Genomic DNA, 19,494 nt, shown 5'->3' with positions numbered 1-19,494 from the left:
ATTTTCTCTGGGTCTATTCCATGAATGTGTAAGATTATGGGAGGCACTTACCCTTCATGCCACGATATTACTATGCTTTGAAAATTGTAATTTGGGAGTTGCAGGTGCTAGCTCTTTTGGGCTATTAGCAAGCTGTATTAAAAAAACCAATGAATGCCAAGGTTGGATTGCTGATATTTGAATGATGATTAAAAACCGATACAATTCCTGCAGCAATACAATGTGCCAGAGGGGGCAGCACACAAACAAAACACTCACTTGGCTACGGTTCTCCTCCAGCTCTTTGTGGTGTAGATTACAGTCCTGTTTTATCCCTTTCTCTGTCTCTTTCAGCAGCAGATAAAACCACTGAAGCCACTCAGCAGACAAATACACCAGCTCACGAGCCCAGAAGACAATTTTCCTTTCCCAGCAGCAGCACATGGTCCTTCTCTGGACTTTCCAGATGACCTGTATAGCAGCAGCTGACTTCTTAAATAGTTTGTATTTTGATGGGTTATCTACGCAAAATAATAAAGCAGTATTGCCTTGTCTAAGAGCCTGAGATTCAAATTTTAGATCCATTTCGCATTTCGTTGTGATTTGAAAACGAGATTTTTAAAGACAAAAGTGAATGTGTATATGTATTCTTCATTTAAACCATTGGTGAGCACCAGGTGCATTTTACAACTTCCAAAAATGATATTAAGTGTCAAACAAGTTTGAGACAGTATTCCAATATCAGTTTCTAAATGGGTCAATTTCATCCACTTGAAAATCATGTTAACTGATTCTCTAAAGGTTGACTTCCTGTTGAAATTACATTTTTCTCTCTGACTTCCTTGACATTGCACTTCCTAGTTTTCATGTACTGTACTTCCCTGAACATCTCTTTTCTCTCTTGACTGGTTTACTTCATTTATCTTCAACCCTAGAAATTCTTGTTACTCAAATTTCAGTCTTTTTTACATTCTATCTTGACTTTCTCCCACAAAATTAGTGCCAAAATCAGTTTCAAACTTTTTGGATAGATTTCTAAAAGTGGAATTAACTTTAAATTCTGATAATATGTATCTAAATTGGTACAACTTGTTTGGAAGACAATTTTCATTTCTGCCAGCAGAGAATAGCAATTTCCCTTTGTACTTGCCAAGCAAGTCCCTTCTGTGCCCAGAGCTGGGTATATCAACTGATGAAGAAGGGTCTCATCCAACCCTTAGCCAGTCATATGAATCATCGTGCTCTTTTTCTATTTTTTAAATTAAAATTGTTATTTTTTTTCTTATTTATCTCTAAACATTTCCTTTTTTTTTTTTTTTTTTTTTTTTTTTTTTTTTGATACAGAGTCTCGGTGTGTTGCCCAGGCTGGAGTGCAATAACGTGATCTCGGCTCATTGCAACCTCCACCTCCAAGGTTCAAGCAATTCTCCTGCCTCAGCCTCCCAAGTAGCTGGGTCTAACAGGCATGCACCACCACACCTGGCTAATTTTTGTATTTTCAGTAGAGATGGCATTTCACCATGTTGGCCAGGCTGGTCTCAAACTACTCACCTCAGGTGGTCTGCCCGCCTTGGCCTCCCGAAGTGCTGGGATTACAAGCATGAGCCACCGTGTCCAGCCAACCATTTTCTTTACATTAAAAATAGCCTGTTGCTTAATATAAATTTTACAAATCTATTTCCAGCTTTATTTACATTTTAATTTTCAATGTGTTTTCCTTCATTATGAAGAGCATTTAATGTAACCATTTTCTACGAACTAAAGAATGAGCACAGGGCTGTGATGGGTAAAAAACCTGGTGACAGTGGTGAAAGCATAAATTAATTATTGTATCAGAAGAAAGAGTTAACTGGAGAAATGTGAAAAAATTGCAGACACAGTATCTATTGACCAATATTTCAATGTATCAATTTTCTTTTTCTGTTCTCATCTACTACTTAATTTATCCATCAATTTTTTATTCCAATTCCTGTATTTTTTGAGTTTTGAAATACTAATTCTTTCATCTGTTGTATATACTGAATCCTCCTCATAGTGATTTGTTTGTAAATGTGAACATTTAATGTAGTCAACTGTCTATTTTTTTAACTTTATTTTAGGTTTTGGGGTACATGTGAAGGTCTGTTACATAGGTAAACTCATATCATGAGGGTTTGTTGTACTGATTATTAAATCACCCAGGAATGAAGCCCAGTACCCAAGTTATCTTTCTACTCTTCTCCCTCCATCCAATTACCACCCTTACATAGAACCCAGTGTCTATCATTCCCTTATTTGTGTTCATAAGTTCTCATTGTTTAACTCCCACTTATATATGAAATTATGTGGTATTTGGTTTTCTCTTCCTGGGTTAGTTTGCTGAGGATAAGAATCTCCAGCTCCATCCATATTTCTGCAAAAGATGTAATTTTGATTTTTATGGCTGCATAGTATTCCACAGTGGATGTGAATAGTATTCCAGCTCCATCCATATTTCTGCAAAAGATGTAATTTTGATTTTTATGGCTGCATAGTATTCCATGGTAGATGTGAATAGTATTCCAGCTCCATCCATATTTCTGCAAAAGACATAATCTTGTTTTTTATGACTGCATAGTATTCCATGGTGGTTAATTTTCTTTATCCACTCTGTCACTGATGATGAGCATTTAGGTTGATTTACTGTCTTCGCTATTGTGAATAGTGCTGTAATGAACATTCACATGCATGCATATTTATGGTAGAATGTTTTATATTCCTCTGGGTATATACTCAGTTATGGGATTGCTGAGTAGAATGGTAGTTCTCTGCTTTTAGCTCTTTGGGGAGTCACCGTGCTGCTTTCCACAATGGTTGAAATAATTTACACTCCCGCCAATGGTGTACAAATGCTCCCTTTTCTCAGCAACCTCACCAGCATCTGTTACTTTTTGACTTTTTAATAATAACCATTCTTACTGGGGTGAGATGGTATCTCATTGTGGTTCTGATTTGCATTTCTCTAATGATCAGTGATATTGGGCTTTTCTTCATATGCTTATTGGCCTCACGTCTTCTTTAAAAAAGGTGTTTGTTCATGTCCTTTGCCAACAAGTACATTTCTCTTGTAAGTTTAAGTTTCTTATAGATGCTGGATATTAAACTTTTGTCAAATGTGTAGTTTGTAGATATTTTCTCCCCTTCTGCATCTTGTTTGTTTACTCTGTTGATAGCTTATCTTGCTGTGCAGAAGCTCTTAAAAATTAGATCCATTTTGTCAACTTTTGCTTCTGTTGCTATTGCTTTTGTTTTCTTTATCTTCAAATCTTTGCTCATTCCTATGTCCAGGATGGTATTACTTAGGTTGTCTTCCAGGGTTTTTATAGTTTCCAGTTTTTATAGTTTTTATAGTTTTCCTATGTCCGGGATGGTATTACTTAGGTTGTCTTCCAGGGTTTTTATAGTTTTCAGTTTTCATAGTTTTTACAGTTTTTATAGTTTTCAGCAATCCCATACATATTTAAGTCTTTACTCCCTCTTAAGTTGATTTTTGTATACAGTGCAAGGAAGGAGTCCAGCTTCAGTTTTCTGCATAAGGCTAGCCAGTTATCTCAGCACCATTTATTGAATAGGGAGTCTTTTTCCCATTGCTCGTTTTTGTCAGCTTTGTCAAAGATCAGGTGATCATAGGTGTACAACCTTATTTCTGACTCTGTATTCTGTTTCAACAGTCTATGTGCCTATTTTTGTACCAGTACCATGTTGTTTGGTTGCTATGGACTGGTAACATAGCTTGAAGTGGGTAACATAATGCCTTCAGCTTTGCTTTGTTTGCTTAGGATTGCCTTGACTATTTGGGCTCTTTTTTGGTTCCACATGAATTTTTAAATAGTTTTTTTCTAGTTCTGTGAAGAATGTCATTGGTAGGAAATATCATTGAATCTGTAAATTTCTTGGTTCATTATGGCCATTTTAAATGATAAATAATAGCAATATCATTTAATTTAATTTTAATAATAAGAATATCATTGAATCCATAAATTAATTGGATCATTAAGGTCATTTTAATGATGTTGATTCTTCCTATCCATGAACATGGTATGTTTTTCTATTTGCTTGTGTCAGCTCTGATTTCTCTGAGTAGTGTTTTGTAATTCTCATCATAGAGATCTTTCACCTTCTAGGTTAGCTGTTTTCCTAGGTATTTTTCTTCTTTTGTGGCAATTGTGAATGGGATCTAATTTCTGATTTGGCTCTCAGTGTGGCTGTTGTTGGTGTATAGGAATTCTAGTGCTTTTTGTACACTGCTTTTGTATCCTGAAAGTTTGCTGAAGTTGTCTATCAGATGAAGGAGCTTTTAGACTGAGACTCTGGGGTTTTCTAGATATAGAATCATGTTGACTTCAAACAGAGATAGTTTGACTTCCTCTCTTCCTATTTGAATGCCCTTTATTTCTTTCTCTTGCCTGACTGCTCTGACTGGGACTTCCAATACTATGTTGAATAGGAGTGATGAGAGATGGCCTCCTTGTCTTGCGCTAGATTTCAAGGGGAAAGGTTCCAGATTTTGCCCATTCAGTATAATGTTGGCCGTGGGTTTGTCATAGATGGCTCTTATTATTTTGGGATATACTCCTTCAATAGCTACTTTAAAAACTGAGAGTTTTTAACATGAATTGACATTGAATTTTATTGAAAGTCTTTTGTGCATTTATTGAGATAATCATGTGGGTTTTGTCTTTAGTTCTGTTTATGTGAATAATCACATTTATGTATTTGTGTATGCTGCATCCAAGGGATGAAGCCTACTTGACTGTGGTGAATTAGATTTTGATGTGTTTTTGTATAGGATATAGTTGATCTCAGTTTGTCATTAATGGCTGGGCACATGGCCTTTGGCAGGCCAAATGGTAATACTGGCTTCCAGGAGTGAGGATGTTTTGGAAAATGATAATGTATTTGACTATCTGTTTCAGTCCATATGTGTTGGCAGAACCTCCCATCCTGATTACTTAATTACTGATTAAATTATTGTTTAATCAGTATGCAGTTACAGTTTACAAGATGAAAACTGTTCTGGAGATAGATAGTGGTGATGATTTTACAACAATGTGAACATACTTAATGTTATTGGACTTTAAAATGCTTAAGATGGTAAATTTTATGTTATGTGAATTTTACCATAATAAAAAAATTGAAATAGAAGTTCACTAAGAAATGCATATTTCAGTTTCAAAGAAAATTTTGTATTTTCCCTGGGAATATTGTGGGTATTGCTGGAAAAGGAGATATTAATTTCATAAACCATACTGAATGGAATCATTACTTAGCCCCCCTGGGGCTTTATGTTTTTCAACTTTCTATGTTGCAGAGCAGAGTTACTTGTAGGATTAAATTAAGACATTGATTAAAATTTCAAGTACAATGTTTACCTAAAGAGGAAAAACTACCATTTTAGTACTTAAAAAAATTATTTCACGTTTACGTAAAATGCCTCTTTTAAAAAAATTGATAGAGGAATATTTAAGTGCAGAAAAGAATTTCTTAAAATTGTTGTGATTGGTTTAAAATGCAAGGTAAATTTTTAACTGTCATCTTCTGATATGAGAAAGTTAACATTCAGCCACATTTCTTGTCATGGAAGTACCTTTGAGCTATGATACACACAATGAAATGGTAAATGTCTTCCCTGAATTGTTGAACATAAAACATGAGAGTCTCAGGTCTTTCTGAAAGCAGACAACATAACTTCTGAAAGAACTATGTCCCTTGAAACAACTTCTTCTTCTAGGCTACTGCAGAGCTTCAAATTTCTTCAACAAATAAATATGCCAACTCATCTTTAAATGGTACTGTTGTGAAATTCAAGGGTTAAGACTGTATAGGCTATAGTTGATCTGAGTTTGTTATTAATGGCTGGTCACATGGCCTTTGGCAGGCCAAGCGGTAACACTGGCTTCCAGGAGAGAGGATGTTTTGGAAAATGATAATGTATGTGACTATCTGTTCCAGTCCATCATGTGTTGGCAGAACCTCCCATCCTACTGTCTGTTTCCTTTGGTTTGGTTTAACCTATTTTTTAGTATCATCAGTTTACGTTTTTTCCTAGACTTTGGGAAGGGAGTTTCATTTTTTGCTTAAGATCATATGAGATTTTATTGCAAAACCTCAGACCATATTTAATTTGATTGTTCTGAACTATGCCATTGACTCTGAGTTCCAGGGATCTCATTAAATGTTGCATCTTGGTCCAAAATTTTTCTCAAAGTAAATAGACTATTTTTTAGGTTCCAAATTGCTATGCCCAAGTAGATAGGTCTTTATGAGAAGGCTACTATTTAGAGTTCCTTTTGTTAATTCTAAAACTTCTGTTTGTCAGATAAACAGTCTTTCAGTACAGAATTTCTAACAGCCAACAGAATAACATCTGTGGCTAAAGGATAGAAACTGTGATATTTATAAGGTCTTAGAAAGATTTCCTCTTCCTTGCTGTCAAGGATCATCAAAGACATGAAGAAGACTCCTTGAAAACAACATTGGATTGATCATCTGCCCAATTTTTGCTCACCAACTTAATGTCAATCTGTACTACAACAATCAGCCTGACAGAATGGTACAAGCCCCATCACCTGGAGCTAACTATCAGGTTCCAGAAACAATTTATTTCTCCACTAGTGCCATCTTGCATTTGGAAGTTATATGTTAGTAACAGCATCTCCTGTCCTCAGTCACTTTGAGATGGTATAATCACATGTGCAGTTACCTTCAGTATTATGAGAATTAAGCAGGAGCATTACAGGCCTAGCAGTGACTATAATACTTGGGCAAGTTTCCTTATCCCTGTGGAAAAATAGGTTCTCAACTGTCATGTTACCTATCACCTAAGGTAGTTAACAAAGATTTGGAATAATTATTATGTGATATATATGTGCATGTGGGATGTCTCAGCCAAAGCCAGCCATTTACACAATTAAACAGTTATTCCTAATGAATCAGTGGAGTAAAACTACAAGATGCCCATTGGAACAAAGTGATGGTGTCATTAAAAGGTGATTCTTAAGGAAGCTTCAAGACTGGGCTTGATCTAGTAAGGCTACCCCAGACACTATACTATTCTTAGAATAACTCAGAATCATTGAGATCTGGTTTTACCTAGCTTCCACACTGGATTCATATCTAAGAACCTCAGAGAGATGGAGGAAGAGAATTTAAAACAAATGCTAAATGACAATAGAATACAAGTTTTTGTGTTGGTGGCTCATACACCTTCTAGAGAATAATTGTGTCCCATGCCTGAAACACAAGTACATTTTATCTACCAAAGAACCACAGTGCTCAGATGAAGTAGACTATTTGTGAGCATACCTGAGGAACTCTGAGGACTGCCCAAATTACCTGTCAGAAAATTTGGATAGGACAAGGTCTTGTATTAGGGAGGCAAGAGCATTGGCCAGTAAAATGCAGTTTATCACTATTTAATGTGATGTCATTTGTATTCATCAGATAAAATCCTGAAGTTCTGTTACAAGAATAATACATGTAATGCTTTAGACATAGTTAATCATATTTAAATGACATTTTCCATTAATTATTGTAATGTGTGTTTTATGCATTAACTGGAAATATTTCCTTTTGTTATAGAATACAAGGAAAAAATAGGATGAATAAAACTTAAAATCCATGTTAAACATAGACAATGAGTAAGTTAGTTGTTTGTAAGACAGAAGTGAAACGCACCAAATGTATAGGTATAATAATGAATAAGCAAGTGGCTTTTAAGACATAGTCAGAAGTCCTTACATGAATTAACATAGATAAGCCAGACATTAATTTGTGGGACATGGACCTAAAGAAACAGGGATTGAAGTACCAAAAGACACCTAATACTTATGATATAATAATACATTTGACATATTGAGGACTCAACATTTCTGACGTCTTATGCCAATGACCCAGGTGGACACATTCTGGCCAAAAGTACACATAAAATTGATAGCATCTCATCAAACATCTTAATTTAGCCTGTGAGTGTCTCTGGAGTAGCTTGAAGACTACCATTGTATTAAGGTGATTTCTCACATGACAGTTAAGTTTGCTGATATGCTTATATATCTATGAAAAAGGATATAAGTAGCTAACTAGAGAATAAACTACAAGCAGCAAAAATTGCACATGATCCTTTGGAGTTGGTAAAGGAAAATGTGTATGGATTACCAAGGTAGAATCAGATATGCTTGTTTTAATAAACATTGTTGGTTCGTGCCAGTAGAAAACAACTGGGAAAAGCCTGACGACAATTCTCTAGGATTCCTGTCTGGTTTTAGAAAAGGTTAGTACAAATCTTCTAATTCTCTCTCCTATTCACTCACTTCCCTCAGTCCAACGCAAGCATTATTATGTCTTAAAAGCAGTACCTTAGATGTATTCAATGTTACATTACAGCAATCCAACTGAATATTAGAATAGATAATATAAAATATAAACATTATGCATATTTAAATAAAATTATTCCATTTACTTGAATTTATCATTTTTATAATATGTGTGCCTGGCTTCTTGCACTTAGTATGATATTTTCAAGGTTCATTGATTTGCAACATATATATCAGTAATCCATTCCCATTCTGTTATTATGTAATAATAATATGTTCATATTCAGTTTATAGCAGTACTAGTAACAGAAGCCAACAGTGGAAACAACCAAAATGTCTATCAAAAAAGAATGAATAAACAAATCATGGTATATATTATCTGTATAATCTTCTGCCATTATTATTATGTTATATTATGTTATGGTATAACATATTATATTCTTACTATTGTTATATCTAATAAACACATTTTCATGTTCTTATTCACCATTTTATATCTTCTTTAAAAAAAAAAAAGCAGAGGGTCTTGCTCTGATGCCAAGGGAAGAATGCAGTGGTACGAGCACAGCTAAGTGCAATGTTGAACTCCTGGGCTTAAGTGATCCTTTCACCTCAGCCTCTTGAGAATTGGGACTACAGGTGCAGTCCACCACTCCCAGGTAAGCCATTTGTGCATCTTCTTTAAAGAAGTCTCTATTCAAGTCCTTTGCATATTTTTTATTTGGGTTGTATTATGGTCTGAATGTTAGCATACCCCTAAAATTCACATGTTGGAACCTAATATCCAATAATACTAAGAAGTAAAGTATTTTGAAAAACAAAGTATGAGAGTGCTGCCCTCATGAATGTGACTAGTGACCTTAGAAAAATGATTTGAGGGAGCTGCCTTGCTGATTCTACCATGTGACGATATATAAAAGGTGCCATCCATGAGAAATGGTCCCTCACCAGACACTGAAACTACTGGCACCTTGATCTTGAATCAAAAGCTGTGAGAAACAAATTCCCATTGTTTATAAATTACTCAGTCTAAGGTATTTGGTTATAGTAGCCCCAGCAGACTAAGACAGGTTGCTTATAGTTTTGTTTTTGTAATAGAAGAGCTCTTTATAGATACTCTACATACTAGACCTTATCAGACATACAATTTATAATGCTTTTTTCGATTTTAGGTTGTTCTTTTTTTTTTTTACTTTCTTAATAATGTTCTTTGATGCATGAAGTTTCTAATTTAAAATAAGTTTCAACTTATCTATTTTTTTCCCTCTGTTGCTTTGTATCATTTATAAGAACAGACTGCCAAATCCAACGTCATGACAATGTATTCCTCCTAAGTTTTTCTCTTAAGAGTTTTACAGTTTCAGCTCTTATATTTAGGTTCTTGATCCATTTTGAATTAATTTTTACATATGATCTGAGGAGGGATCAAATTTTATTGTTTTACATGTAGTTACCCAGTTGCCCCAGCACCATTTGTTGAAGAACTATTTTTCCCCACTAAATGGTCTTCATGCCATTATCAATTTATCACAGATATATTGGTTTATTTCTAGACTCTCAATTCTATCCCATTTGTCCTTAGATCTATCTTTATGCCAGTACTACACTGTCATGATTACTGTAGCTTTGTTGTAAGTTTTTAAATTAAGTGTAATTATTCCAGCTTTGTTATTTTTCAATGTTGTCTTCTATTGCATCCAAAAGGAGAAAATGCACAGGTATAAATTTAACCAATCAGGTAGGATACTTGCAAACTGAATGCTACAAAACACTGTTGAAGGAAATGAAAGAATACAAAGAATACCTAAATAAGTAGAAAAGCATTCCTTGTTCCATATTGAGGAAGACTTACTATTGTTGATGGTAATAATAAAAATCCTATTCAGGATTTCTTGAAATTACACATGAATTTGAAAATTAGCTTTTCTATTTTTGTAAAAAATACCATTGGAAATTATACAGAGATTGACTGAAATTTGTAGATAGCTTTTATTATTATTGCCATCAACAATAGTAAGTCTTCCAATATAGAACAAGGGGTGCCTTTCTATTTATTTATATATTTTTTCATTTCTTTCAGCAATGTTTTACAGTTTTCAGTGTGCAAGTATCCTATCTCATTGGTTAAATTTATACTGTAATTTTTCTTCCTTTGGATGCTATTATAAATAATTTTTTGAGTAGAAATATGAAATTTTATTTTTTCTCCATAGTTTATGTATCGTTCTGTGGGGCTTACAAATAACAACACATTCTTGGGCTGATACTATCATGGATTTTGCTTAAATTCTGAGGGCAGTAAAAATTTTAAATCCCACAGGTCAAAACTGAATCACATTAACTGACTGATGTAGTAAATGAGGGGCAATTCTAAAATGCAAAATAAAAATGGAATTAAGGCAGCTTTAAAAGAAAATAAAACTCATCCACCCAAAATAGTGCTACATAATTCATTCCTTAAAAAGCTGTATGTATAGACATAAAAGCCAAAAATAAAAATAAACACTGCAGTTGTGATGCAGCATCAGGTGCTTTTACTTCAGTGAATGGAAAATAATGGTCACAACTCAAATGAATGGGAATTTAATGTGAATATATGCACCTTACCAGAGATGTTTGCTATCAATGACATCTTAGCAATTCCATATTCCTCACATTCAGTATAATTGTTGTAAAAATATCAACTGTGGTTCTGAATATCCATTCACAGTTGACCTCATCAATGTATCTGATGTAGGAGACTGAGTATCTGTGACAGGCAGAAGCACGTGATGGTCCTCAGTCCCAAGTGGAAGAGCTAATGGTAAAGTCATGTCAGAAGGTTTCACATCCATAGTTTCTGATAAAGGACTCTTTTGTATGGAATCTTGTTCACTCAAAGCATGATCCTCTACACTGGAGTCTAGAGTTTTATCTGCACCAGAATGGACTTTTGTTTTGTGCTTCTTTAAATTTTTAATATCTATGTAAGAATTACCACATAATTCGCAGACAAATGGTCTTTCTCCTGTATGGGATCTAAAGTGTTTGTTGAGCTCTCCAGAGGAAATAAAACTTTTCCCACAAATACCACATATGTATGGTTTTTCACCTGTATGTTTCCGAGAATGAGTGATAAGAGAGCTAGAGACAGCAAATGCCTTCCCACAGGTATCACACACGTAAGGCTTTTCTCCAGTGTGCCTACGGACATGATAGGTCAGTGTGCTGGCTTGGGCAAATCTCTGTCCACACCTATCACAGACATATGGTTTCTCTCCACTATGCTTCCTTGCATGAATCTTGAGATTGCTAGAAGTTGCAAACTGTAAGTTGCATACATCACGTTTATAGGGTTTTTCTTCACCATGATGCATGCGACTATGGAAGACTAGCTGACATTTCTGAGCAAATCCTTTATCACACAATTCACATTTGTATGGCTTCTCACCTGTATGAGTTCTTACATGGGTTTTCAGCTGGTTACACTGGGTAAATGCCTTTCCACATAAGTGGCAGACATAAGGTTTGACTCCTTTATGTATTCTCATGTGCCTTCTCAAGCTGCTGGCTTCTGAAAACACTTTCCCACATGTGTTACACATTGGCTTGGCCTTGGAATACCTCTGATCCAGCTCTTCCCCGAAGTTCTCCACCTCATAAGGACTCCTGACACTGGCTATATTAGACATAGAGTGTTCTTTCAGAGCACAGTTCGGCTGTGATTTTCCACGTTTCCGTTTCACTGTAACAGTTTGCACAATATCTTGTGCTGGAAAAGTATTTTCCACAACTGATGTCAACTTGAGTTCTGAATTATCATTTATTTGTGCAACTTGTTCTCCTACAGGTATGGACAGTTTATTTGCACCTAGGAATAATTCAACAGGTGCATTCTCTAAAATATCACTGGGATATTGCACTGTTTTATTCTGCCCTGTTTTTGGGGAGTTGAAAGGCTTCTTCTTCTTTTTTGTTTGAGATGAGGCTTTTTTGCTAATGCCCCTTGTTTAGGATTTGCCTGAACCAAATCTGCAGATACTTCTGATTTCTCTCGATTATTATAATCTCGCAGAGTAAGAAGACAAGTCTGTTGATTCAATTCAATGTTTCCAGTAATACTAGATATCTCTGTCAAGATTTAAAGTTCCTGTGTATATAAACTCCAACAGTTTCTGAAATCCATCAGCCTTCACCTGACTCTGATCAAGAAAGACATTGTTCTCAGAAGTGCTTCTGTAGATCGCACCAAAATACTCACTAAAGGAGGCCAGCACATTCCTATGAGCTTTAAACTGGAATTCTCCAATCACTATGGTGCAGTCACAAAGAAAACCTGCTTCCCGCTGTTTGTTCAGTCTCTCTAAAAGGTGCTCACAGTGGTGCGAATACTGCATTTTGGTATCAGAATGGAATTTTACCCTTGATCGATAGCAACCCAAGGGGGGAACAGTTTCTTCACTCTCTCTCCACCATCTTGGGAGGACCAATAATTTTTTTTAAAGATTCTTTTTACATTGTTCATTGTGTATAGAAATAAACTAAATTTTACGTGTCAATTATGTGCCCTACAATTTTGCTGTATTATTTACATAGCTTTAGTAGTTCTTGTAGATTCTTTTGGCTTTTCTATGTAGAATTATGTCATCTGCAAATAGAGAAGTTTAGTTTTTCTTGTACAATTTAAATGCCTTTTATTTCTTTCTCTTGCATTATTTTTCTGGCTGGAACTTCAATTTGAAGAGCATTGGGGAAAGCAGGTATCCATATCTTGTTCCTGATTTTAGGGGGAACGCTTTCAGTCATTCACCACTGAGTATGTTAGCTGTATGTTCTTCATAAATGCCTTTTATTATGTTGAAAAAGTTACCTTCTATTTCTAGTGTTCTAAGTAGTTTTATCATGAAAGTGTGCTGAATTTTGTTAAGTACTTTTTCTGAAAAATAGCTCTTCAACAAATGGTGCTGGGGCAACTGGATAACTACATGTAAAACAATAAAGTGTGATTTCTTTCTCACATTGTACGCAAAAATTAACTCAAAGAGGATTAAGAACCTAAATGTAAGAGCTGAAACTGTAGAATTCTTAAGAGAAAATTTAAAAGTAATATATTGTCATGATGTTGGATTTGGCAGTCAATTCTTATAAATGGTACCAAAAAAAAAGAAGAAAAAATAGATAATTGAATGTTATTTTAAATTAGAAACTTTGTACATCAAAGAACATTATTGATAAGGTTTGGCTGTGTCCCCATTCAAATCTCAGCTTGAATTTTGTCTTCCAGAATTCTCATGGTGTGGGAGGGACCTAGGGGGAGGTAATGAAATCATGGGGCCCAGTCTTTTCCATGCTATTCTCTTGATAGTGAATACATCTCATTATATCTGATGGATTTATCAGAGGTTTTTGCTTTTGCTTCTTCCTCATTTTCTCTTGTTGCCACCATATAAGAAATGCCTTTTGCCTCCCACCATGATTCTGAGGCCTCCACAGCCATGTGGAACTGTAAGTCCAATTAAAACTCTTTTTCTTCCCAGTATTGGGTATGTCTTTATTAGCAGCATGAAAACAGACTAATACAATTATCAAGAAAAAAAGAAAAAAAATCTAAAATCCAAAAGATACTATGAATCAACTGAGATAATCATGTGGTGATTTTTATTTGTTCTATTAATGTGACATATATTATAATTGATTTTCTTACATTGAAACACCATTTCATTCTTGGAAAGATTCATCTGGTCATGATAAATAATCCTTTCAGGATCAGTTAGATTCAATTTGCTAGTGTCGTTTGGTATATATAAGGATCTGTGGCCTATGGTTTTATGTGTGTGATATATTCAATTTTGGCATTAGAAAAATATTGGTCTCATAGAAATTAGTTAGGAAGTGTTTCTTTCTCTCTTCTTTTTCTATTACAGTCACGTGTCACTTAACATGAGAATATTTTCTGAGAAATGCATCATTAGGTGATTTTGTTGTTATTCAAATATCATAAAGTATACATACACAAACCTAGATGACATAATCTACTATAAACTAGGCTATATGGTGCAGTCTATTGGCCCTAAGCTAAAACCCATGAATACGTTACTGTGCTGAATACTATAGGTAACTGTAACACTATAGTAATTGTTTATGTATTTAAATATATCTAAACATAAAAAAACAAAGAAACATGTCACTGACAAGAGAACACAATAATATTTTAACAGCTGACTCCAAAGAAATGGAAATCTATGAGGCACATGACAAATAATTCAAAATTACTATAAGGTAACTCAACAAGCTGCAAGAAAACACTGACAACTTAATTAAATTAAGAAAACAAAATACAAGCAAAGCTATAAAATCAACAGAGAGAAAAGAAAAGCAACAAACAAAAATTTTAGAGTTAAAGAATGCAGAAAATGAAAATTTTAAAATGCAACAGAGAGCATCATCAGCAGATTAGATCAAGCAGAAGAAAGAATATGTGAAGTAAAAGACAGCGAATGTGAAAATATCCAGTCAGAGGGAAAAAAACAAAAGAACAATGAATAGGAATAAAGAAGGCCTGTGGAGTGTATGAAGCACCATTCAAATAACTAACATTTATATTATAGGAATTTCAGAAGGAGAAGAGAATAAACAAAAAGCTAATCCTTTACCTGGCAGAGTTACCCTGTAGAATGAAGGAAAAATAAAGAATTTTCCAGATAGACAAAAACTAAGAGAGTTCATCACCAATAGACCTACTTTACAAGAAATGCCACAGGGAATTATTCAAGCTGAAATTAAAGGATAATAATTAGTAATATAAAAACATATGAAAGTATACAACTCACTAGCAAAATGATTACTCAAATTCAGAATACCCCAATACTGTAATAGTGGTATATAAATTACTTATATCTCTAGAATAAAGGTTAACAGACAAAACTATTAAAATAACTATACCTAAAATAATTTGTTAATAGATACACAATATAAAAATATATAAACTGTAAAACATAAAAATATTTAAACTGTAAAACATAAAATATGGGGGTAGAATAAAAAATGTATCATAGAGTTTTGAGTGAAATTGAAATTATCACTCTTGCATGTACAGACATAGGCCTCAAATAATCTCATCACTTATGTTCCAAATAGCATCTCTGTAGTCTCACATACTTATGGCAAGAAATTAACACAAAAGTAAAATATTTAATTAGTTCCATAGCTTAAATAAGTTTTCCTTAAAGAATGACACCTACACCAACAACATCACTATCATTTCAGAACTTGTCAGAAATGCAATTCCAGGATACTATTCCTAACCTATAGAATCAGAAACACAAGAATCTATGTTTGAACAAGCCCTCCTGGCAATTCTGATGCCACTAACATATAAGAAGTGCTAGGAATTCTGTCATTTACTCAATATGACTATTTGAATTAAGCATTCTAGAATTGTGGAAATAACCACAGGATGGAGGTAGGGGTACACTCAGCCTACTCTGGAGTGGATGTAAGCCAAACCCCACTGATCACCTGACTTCTACAAGCCCCTACTCTGACTGGTGCACCTGGAAAAGACACAGACACTCAATGTCAGCCCATGAAAGCATTGGAAAGGGGACTGTACCCTGCAGTGCCACAGGGGTGACCACATTGACTTTTGGTTCTCTTGGAATTAGTCTCAATTCAGAGCCACTGTTCAGTAATCTTCAAAAGGTCTAATTATTTCCTTTTCTCTGATGCACAGTGCACCTGGAGAATGATGGCATTTCAAGCACTCAGTGCTGGCTTCTGCTGCTGGCAGAATTGGGCAATCATCAGTGGCTGTGGCCAGGCTGACCTTGGTGAGTGGGGCTCCATGTTGCTTCCAGTGACTATACACTTTGAATATTTGAAATGTTAATATCTAGTATAGAATTGGATTTCTTATATATGAATATGCTGAGCAAATTTTTTTTCAATTGATTTCTTTTTCAAGCTTCCTTCCCTTTTTAACCTGCCTCATCTAGCAAGTGTTTTTTCTAAGATGGCTGTTGTCCAACATCTGGTTCTGAAAGGAAACTACAGAAATCCATCAAAACACATTTGCTTGATTCCTGTGGGTTTTTGGGTGGAGAATAAATTTAAACTCTGTGTGAACCTAATGAGGATAAAATAAGCAAGGACAGAGGAATGAAACATTAGACTGAGACTGCAGAAAACCAAAACTATCAGGTTTATGCCCCAAGCCTTTCCTCTGTGATAGCAATATGGTCGGGTCCAAAGGAACTGGCCTGCTACAAAACCTATCTTGCACTGCAGATATAGGGTATTCATTATGTCATTGAGATCCTGTAGGTATCATTCATGTCTTCCTTTTGCCACTTTGGGCGGTAAGATCTGCATAATTATGAACGGATGTAATCCCAGCCACTGTATATAGTTTACAAACAAGACTCTCCCTTACAATCGATGCTTACTGCACAATAGGACAGAATTGAACAGAAGCTGGACTTTAAAATAGAGGTGTGACAAATTTGTCAACAAAGTTACAGGATATTCTATCAAGGATGTAAATTAGAGAATCTTATTATCCTATACACACTAATATTTCATTCCAGATGTTCTGCTACTAAGAACGTGTATATAAGAATCATACACCTGAAAAAAATGAGAGAATGGAAATAAAGAAATCCATTACTTGATGCTTGATGTAAGTTACTTATGCTTTCCAAATGCTACAATATAACGAGTGTTTAGTAATAGACAGCAAGCTCCAAGTCCAGAATAAAGAAGGAACACTATATATTTTTTAAGTCATCACTTTATGTGGCAGACTTTGTGAATAATATTTTGTTGATGCCATCAGTGGTAAAACATCCTTTGTTTCCTCTACCTCTGGGCAGAAGAAAAAGGGTGCCAATTAAGTTATATATTATATTTAAAAAGCTGTTTTAGACATATTTAGACCTGGATTCTTATCACTTTATAGGCAATGAGAAAGTGTTATAATTTTTAATTCTATTAACCCCCCACTAGCTTTTTATGTTATTGCCGTGCATTTTAATTCAACATATATTGAATTACATTGAATTAAAACCATTTGACATTTGCTGAATAGTTAAATTTTTTAATGTATCCATGTATTTACCAACATCACTGATTTACTTTTTCCTCCTCCATTTCTGTATTTCTTTCTTGATCATTTTCCTTCTACCTAAAGAATTCTGTAGTACCTACTGGAATATTTGTCAATGATGAAACCTCTCAGGCTTATTTTGTCTAGAAATATCTTTATTTCACCTTCAATTCTGGAGTATATTTTAGGTTGGCAGAGAATTCTAAATTGGCAGTAATCTTATCATTAAAGATGTCATTATATTGTTTTCTGGCTTCCATAATTTGTTTTAGGAAATTAGTTATTTACCTTCTTGTAGCTGGTTTGAAGGTAATGTGTATTTTCAACACTGTATTACTGTTTTGATTCCTTCAGTTTGACTCTGATGTGCCAAAGCGTGGTTTCATTGTATTTACCCAGCTGGGGTTTATATACTTCTTAAACCGACTGCTTGATGTTTTGGGTCAAACTTGGCAAATTCTTCAGAGATTTCCTCTTGAAATGTTGTTTCCTCCCCATCCTTGTCTTCTCCTCTTCTAGAACTCCAATTGCATATATAGTAGACCTTCATGTAAGCATGTTTTAAAAAATATGCTTCCAGCAAAAGGAAATGCAACCCAAAGGAAGAACAAAGAAGCAAGAAGCAGTGGCAAATAAAGGAACTGACGAACACCAGGGTCAATAGCAACAACAATTGACGATATAAAATATTCAATTATTATTTACGAATTGTTTCATGAATATAAAAATAAGTCAGAACTAAAATATGGAAATAATAATATGTTACATCTGAGGCAATGTGTTATTCTTTTAAGAAACTGTATTTTCCAAGTGAAGGATAAAAGTAACACTGAACTTTGCAAAGTCATGTGTACACATTAAATGTTGAAGACTATTCAAATAACAGAAATGAAATATAAACCCTCCAAAATATCATTGGGTAATATGAATTTTTGCCCAAAAAAACTATTAAAATCTTGAAAAGATGAAAAAAAATGAAGTATGAAGGAAAACAATATTACTTAAAACCACAAAATAGGAAGGCAAAAATAAACCTGAATATACTAGTTCAACTGAATTGGCCAGTTAAATAAAAATCAAGATTGGATTAAATATAATTCAGCAATATTTTGTTTAAAGAAGACACACTTAAAATATGGGTATACCAAAAGATTATAAGCAAAAAGATAAGAAAATATATATCATGCAAACAGTGTTTTAAAAAATATTATTGCAGGGGCTGGTAATTTCTTTTTGTAAAGGGCCAGATAGTAAACATGCTAGGCTTTATAAATCATAAGTTACAACTACCCAACTCTGTGATTCTAGAAAGAAGACATCTACAACATGTAAACAAAGGAGCATGCCTGTGCCCTAATAAAAATTTATTCAAAAAGCAGGCATCAGGCCATATTTGACCCACAGGCTATAATTTGCTGACCTCTGGTTTATTAGAAGGCCATAATTTTGTGCCTTACGGATATGCAAAGAGATATTTTAGGATACAAAGAATCAAACTAACATAAATGATGTTACAAGAAAACTCAGCCTCAGGAGCTAGCACAGGTAAACGAAAAGGAATTGAACAAAGATGGTAGATAAGTTGTTTTTGATGTTCTCACCCATCATTAACTCCATGATTTCTTTCCATTTCCCTCCTCTCTACCTTATGTCAGTTCTAGACAAGGTAAAAATAGAACACAGATTTGGGAGAGTAGTTTCCAACAGCAAATGATCCAAAGTTTTAAAAACAGAATCCCCAGAAACCGTAGACTGGAATATAAGAGATCTTATAAATGCACTACTGGGCAGCCTTTCTGTAGCCACTAGGGTCATGAGAGTGAAATACATCATGGCACCACTGTTTGTGATTGAAGATGTTAATGCTAATGGACTCCACTGGCACTTATGGCTAATAACTTAAGAAAAGATGAGAAGATAACCATCACCATTTCAGGCTTAGCATTGGAATCACACACTGTAAAGCATGTTTTGTCTCTTAATTACAATTCTTACCACTAGGTGGCATTCATCCAAAGTTGTATCTCCCGGGGAAATTGATGTAGAGGCTGCAAACTGGCAGGCCTAGGCTTGGCTCACAAATATGCCTTGATTGGTCCATCG

At 34.6% G+C, this 19,494-nt stretch overlaps 1 pseudogene across 1 annotated transcript; it reads right to left on the bottom strand.

Moving 5' to 3' along the window:
* Window positions 1-10,486: 10,486 nt before the first annotated feature.
* On the bottom strand, window positions 10,487-12,793 carry LOC116557328 (annotated as a pseudogene). The gene has a single exon (XR_004271467.1). The product of XR_004271467.1 is annotated as a myoneurin pseudogene (transcript).
* Between the last annotated feature and the right edge of the window lie 6,701 nt (window positions 12,794-19,494).

Source organism: Sapajus apella, unplaced genomic scaffold, assembly GCF_009761245.1.
Source record: "Sapajus apella isolate SASKATOON/1434 unplaced genomic scaffold, GSC_monkey_1.0 scaffold19, whole genome shotgun sequence".
Taxonomy (NCBI): Eukaryota; Metazoa; Chordata; class Mammalia; order Primates; family Cebidae; genus Sapajus; species Sapajus apella.
This window is presented reverse-complemented; position numbering and strand designations above follow the sequence as displayed.